The sequence below is a fragment of the Trichosurus vulpecula genome, chromosome 4 (genome assembly GCF_011100635.1).
Source record: "Trichosurus vulpecula isolate mTriVul1 chromosome 4, mTriVul1.pri, whole genome shotgun sequence".
Classification (NCBI taxonomy): domain Eukaryota; kingdom Metazoa; phylum Chordata; class Mammalia; order Diprotodontia; family Phalangeridae; genus Trichosurus; species Trichosurus vulpecula.
In genome coordinates this window covers 181,706,787-181,712,786 of record NC_050576.1, presented here as the reverse complement: position 1 = coordinate 181,712,786, position 6,000 = coordinate 181,706,787, and positions in this window count along the sequence as shown.

The window sequence follows — 6,000 nt, the reverse complement described above, 5'->3', positions numbered from 1 at the left end:
TTGGTAGAGAGGCTACAAACTGGAAAAAAACTTGAAAATCACTAAGAAGCAAATATTAAAGGCCAAAAGATGAAGATGTGCCAGCAGGGCCGTAACTAGGGAAGGTGACCTTGGGCTTTGTCCCAGGGCACTGAGATACAGAGGGTATACTTCCCCCTCCCCCAGGGGTTCTTTAGCCCATCAGCCCCACACTGATCCACCGAGGGTCCTGGGCTTTTCCAGAGCCTGCTTTCTCCTACTACTATGCCCTCTGCCTCTAACTGGGTTTAGGAGGTTGGAGGTGGGGTGACCATTCATTGACTCTCTAGGAGACAGAACACTCCTTCTCTCAACTTCACTGTGTGACCCTGGGCAAGTCATTTACTCTCTGTCTGCCTCAGTTTCCTCATCTGTAAAATAGAAATAGCACCTACCTCTCTAGAGTCATCGTGAGGATCAAATGAGACCACTGTAAAGTGCTTAGCACGGTGACTAGCACATAGGTAGGTACTCTATAAATGTTAGCTGTTATTACTATCGCACAGAAAATACTTTGCAAACTTTAAAGTGCCGTATAAATACCAGCTGTTGTTATTGTAACTACTATATTATTATATATTACGTGTCTAATATATGGCACATATATAGAATAACATATATAATGTGGAGAATATAGTATATATAGTATCTACTATATATACTATATAATGATAGATGCTATATGTACTATAACGATACATAGTATATATCATTACGTAATATATACTATATATCATCATAACTACTACAGCCAAATAATTCTTTTACATTTTAAAACCCTAGCTAGGGGTGGGGAACCTGAAGCCTCCAGGCCACATGGGGCCCTCTAGGTCCTCAAGGGCGGCCCTTTGACTGAATCCAAACTTCACAGAACAAATCCCCTTAATAAAAGGATTTGTTCTGTAAAACTTGGACTCGGTCAAAAGGCTGCACCCGAGGACCTAGAAGGCCACATGTGGCCTCAAGGCCGAAGGTTCCCCAGCCCTGTGGCTAGACCAAGCTTAGAGGACCCTGGGCTAAGGTAAGGGCAGGGAAGGACATGTGTTTGATAAAATTAGGCCAACTTCCTAAGAAGCCTATTAAACTAGTAGGACAGAGTCTTTTATTCCCCTAACTGCCGTTAGTACTACGTTTAAATCTTTCCTGTTATGAGGGTCCATCCTCATCATTCTGCAAATGGATGGATGACTCAGTTCCCTCCCACCTACTTTCGTTAGCATCTAGATGGCATCGACCTTCATTGTCATGCCTCCAAAAAGCCAGTGGAGTTAGATCAAGGAAAGGTTGAAGCAGCTGGAGTTTCAGTCTTAGTCACATTCCCCTTCAGAAATAGCTCTTGTTTTCCACAAGGGAGGATAAACCAGGCCAAATGAAAAAAAAAATGTTTCCATGGGAGCTGAGCCTTTTCCAAATTATCCCAACCAATAACTTTGAGGTTTTCAGATGGCTAGAGAGAATTCTCTGTCTAGCTTAAGTAATAGAGTCAAGAAACTTTTAGCCCAAAGGGGCAGAGATTTAAGCTGGATATCAGGAAGTCTCTTTCCCTCCCAAACTCCTGAGGGTGGTTTAGTCTTGCCAAAGGAGGTAAAAAAAAATTTTCACAATTCACTATTTTATTAAATATCTTTCACTCAAAACCTACTTCTACTTCTGACTTTACTATTTCTATCTGTGCCACCATCCAGTCTCCGAAGTTTGAGACCTCTGTTTATCTTTGCTTCCTCCCTTATCTCTTGCATTCAATAAGTTAGCAAGTAGTGTCTATTCTAGTGGGAATTTAGTTTTCACCCTTCTTTCCTCTGGTCCCATTGTCATCACCCTAGTACTAATCCTTATCACCACCTGTCTGGACTAACGGTCCTTCCCACCTTTACTTTTTCTTCCCTGAAATTCATCGTTCGAACCTTCCCTAGTACCTCAACAACCACTCCCGCCTTGGACTTCCATGGTACTCTGTAGTGGCATGTACTTTGGTGTGCACAAATCCCAGATGCCTCTTGCAAAATGCAACCAATTCAATTCAGTTCAACCCAACAATCATTATAATTATAATCATCTATTTATATGTCAAATGCCCTAGTCAGGACTCCAAGCTCCATGAGGAGGAAATCTTTTCCAAATTCCCCTCATCCCTATCCTGTTCCAAAGACAAAGCAACTATTTTACCCACAGTAAATATTTAATATGTGTTTACTAAATTGGATTGAACATCTTTTTTTGAGGGAAGGAACCAAATAGTCTGTTGTCCCATCAATCAGGAAGACTTTTGGAAGGCTGGACCAGACTTATTTTTCCCCAGGGAAGAGGATCTGTTAGTGATTCCAATGGGGGTCACAAGGCTCATAGACTTAGAGCTGGAAGAGACTTTAAGGAACTTGATGATTCTGAGGCCAGGGACCTTGTCTTATGTTACCTTGTATTTCCACCAGTTCCTAACAATGCTTAGCACATGGCAGATCCATAACACCTACTTTTTGAATTCATTGATTCATTTAGGTTTTGTAGAAGGAAGCCAGTACCCACTGTTACTCCATCTGCCTTGGACGCTCCTTTCTGCTTCACCTCATCACCACCACTGAGATAAGAGTAGATTGAAAAGTGGAGGGTTGGGAGAGAAGTAAACATAGCTGGCAAGAGCTTTGACTGTTCTGTTTTTTTCAATGAGCACAAATGATTTCAGGATGTTTTTTAAAAAATGGACAGAGTGTTCACCCTGTCCGTCTAGAGTGACTGGGACACAAACCATGCTCTCCTCACCTGGCTAACAGATGAACAGTTCAAGGTCCTAGAGCTGAACTTTCTCACTGAGCTTTGAGATAAGTCAGTCATTTTCACTGGCTAACAATAATTAATCCATCTCTTTTCCCAACCTGTTTTTCCCAATGTGTTTTTGTAGAGATGAGTGGGGTTATTTCAAAGGTAACAGTGGCTCATCTTATCAATTTTCATCTTCTCCTCCTAAGTACTACACTTACCTATTCCTGACCAAGAAAATCCCCTAAAAGAGGTTTTAAAAACATTTTTTTAAAAGCTGTACAGCTTGGAATTGGCAAACTCAAACTTTGGATATGACTCTGTAGAGAACCCCACTTTTCTGCTTCTCAGGGGGAGGTCGGCATTGATAATGAGGGCTTTCTCCTTGTATTATTCTGAAAATGCACTAGCAACAAGAAAACAAGGACAAAGCAGTTCCTCTCCCCTTTAGAGCCCTGGGTCCCCAGCCCAGTGGATGCTGCTTAAATGAAAATAAAGTCCTAGATTCCTTTTAATCCTGTCAGTCCAAAATGTACTTTCTGGGATACAGCTTCTCTCTATTTCTTCCCCCAAACAGAAACTCCAACCATGCAAAAATTGTGATTTTTTTTTTTTTTTTACTGTTTCTTGACAGCGACCAGCTGGCTCACCAGCCAAAGAGAGCAACATAAACTTTTCCATCTTAACTGTCTCCTGCTCTCTGACCAGACGTTTCCTTAAAGGGCAGTTAACCGGCTCTGAACAAAAGGGAACGGAGTCAAACTGCAAAGGGAGGAGATTGGAGTTAGATTCAAGCAAGAAATTCTTGAAAGGGTGAATTGTCATTTGCTGGAAAAGGTGACTAAGGAAAGGTGGAATGAAATCTCTGGAGGCAGTAAAACAAATTTTCAAAATCTCAAAATGCCTCTTGCAAAATACAACTGGTTCAATTTAACTCAACAAGCATTTATTGAAATGCTACTCAAAAAAGGGGTGGTAGTGGCAGGGAATAGAGAATTGGCCCTGGAGTCAGAAGGAGCTGAGTTCAAATCTGACCTCAGACACTTTGATACTTACTAGCTGTGTGACCTTGGGCAAGTCACTTACCCCAACTGCCCTAACTTCCCCACCTCCAAAAAAAAAAAAAGAAAGAAAGAAACAATACTATATGCAAGGGAAAAGGAAGACTGAAAGGAGACAGATCCTGCTCTTTAGGGGCTGACCTGGTAACATAGAGTGTTAGAGTAAGAAGAGACAATAAAAGTGACTTAATCCAACCTCCTCTCATTTTACAAGGGAGGAAACAGAGCCAGAGAACAGTGACTTACGCAAGGTTACACAGGTAATAAATGGTAGAGGTAGGATTCAAACCCAGCTAGAAACAGCAGGAATCTCAGAGCCATCTAACCCAATCTCCTCCTTTTTTTCTTTTTTTTTTAACAGATGAGGAAACCAAGGCTCTGCGAGGTTCAGTGACTTGCTTAAGGTCATACAGGTAGTGTCAGTGACAGGATTTGAACCCAGGACCCCAGAGTCAATGTTATTTCTATTACGCCATGATAGCCACAAGATCTTTGAGGGTTTGATATTTGGAGACATTTGAGAGTCTTCTACCATTTATTTTTTTCAACCGGTTTTCTAATTGGTGCTTTACCCCCTTCCATCACATGATAAAAATTTGCACGAGGCAGTAGAAAAGGATTGCCACTGAGGCTAATAGGTGAATGGCAAGTGTTGTTAGGTGAGAGGCAGCTGGAGACCAGTAATAGCTTCACGATATAATCTATGGTTATTCTAGCCAAGCTTGTCACCAAACCTGGCAGGCTGCCCAAAGTCCCATGCTTTACTTTTGCAGAACACAAATATCAGCCCCATAATGACTCCTTATCAAGAAGAGCAGAGCTCCCTGTTGTTCCCACTAGAAGATAGCACCCTCCTCTTGCTCCCCACATGCTGGGCACATGACCAAGACTTGTGTGACTCAGAGTCTGTGGCCCCTGGGAAGTCTAACTTTATGGGGGCCCAGGGTTGTTGTCTTACTATACGTAGGCAGGGTCTGCTCCATTTATACATAGATTGCCCTCATGTAATTGAAACCAGGACAGGAGATTTAAAGAAAGAATTATTCTGAGAACAAGGCTTATCCAGGAGGAGAGAGGGAGAGCTCCTTCCCATAGGACGACACTTATCTATAAGCTATTAAGATGGGCCTCCCTAGGTATAGGATTGTTCAACTGACATGCTTTATTATGAAATCCGTCCTGACCACCACTAGGGGAGAGGGACCCTCCCAGGGAGGATCCGATGCACTGAGAAAGTTTGACAAATCAGGACCTCCTGTCCTAGACCCTCCTGTAATTATTTCCAGCGTGGATTATTGTCAACCTTTGCTCCAAACCCTTTCATTCTGAGTCTCTTCCCCATCCCTCTATCAGCCCACTTATCCCTCTCTGCTCCAGATATGTTAGACTATCCTCCTTGGGCTTATTGAAGAGGAGGTTGCATTGGTTGGGAGGAAAGAAAATATCGCTCGTTTTTAAAATTTTACTCCCTTTATACATTATCATGACAAATGCCTTTTGTCAAGACAGCCTTGGTTCACCTTCTTTTTCATGTATGTGCTATCTGTATCCAGGGTCCTTCTTCCAAATTTCAAGACAATTGGTACAAGGTTTTTGGTTCTATTCAATGTTGTTGGCCATCCCTGAATTGAGGACTGACAAGACAGTAGGCATTTTACTTCTGTGGGCATTTGTTTTTGCATAGGTAGGTATTCATTCAGGTAAATTACAAGTGATGGTTTTAAAAGTCCTCATAAAGGCTGCCAAATTAATTAGCCCATCTTATGATAATCTTGTCTCTCACCAATATTGAGAAAGGGGATTGCCAAACTGTAGACATTTCTGAAGGCTGGATGCTGCTAGGACATAGGCATCAAACCAACAACTCTTCTCATGACATAGAGCTGCCTGATCACTTTTAATTAATAACTAGAAATGTGAATCACTAGAGGACTCAAGAGATGACTCAAAGGGATTTAAACTAAGGCATATTAACTTCTTCATGTCCCCCAAACAAGCTGGTGAGTATACAGCAGAGAGTACAAACTCCATATACAAATCAGCGAACTTTCCAAATGGGGCAAGGAATAGTAGACGGTTTAAACTTGATCTTGTGTCTTTGGCCCAGTTTAAGAGGACAGGAGGGCAGTTGTCTGGGATGTCAAACAGCAGGCAAAAGGTTAATAAT